This window comes from Pocillopora damicornis, chromosome 9 (assembly GCF_964200805.1).
Source record: "Pocillopora damicornis chromosome 9, jaPocDami1.2, whole genome shotgun sequence".
Taxonomy (NCBI): domain Eukaryota; kingdom Metazoa; phylum Cnidaria; class Anthozoa; order Scleractinia; family Pocilloporidae; genus Pocillopora; species Pocillopora damicornis.
In genome coordinates this window covers 19,611,250-19,611,466 of record NC_142678.1, presented here as the reverse complement: position 1 = coordinate 19,611,466, position 217 = coordinate 19,611,250, and positions in this window count along the sequence as shown.

Below are 217 nucleotides of genomic sequence, written 5' to 3'. Positions count from 1 at the left end.
AGCTATAAGGCTCACGAGGAAATATTTGCAGTAGTTTTAAGTTTTCGTCGTTAGTGTTCTTGATCAACAGCATGCACTAACTAAATAAATGTAATTACAAACTTCTAACGAGTCTAGGACTGAGGTGATATCCTTTCGATAAGAATATCAGGGCTGTTATCACAGAGCTGCGCACTAATATCTCAAATCCCTCTTTTTTTACGCTCATAAATGTTAG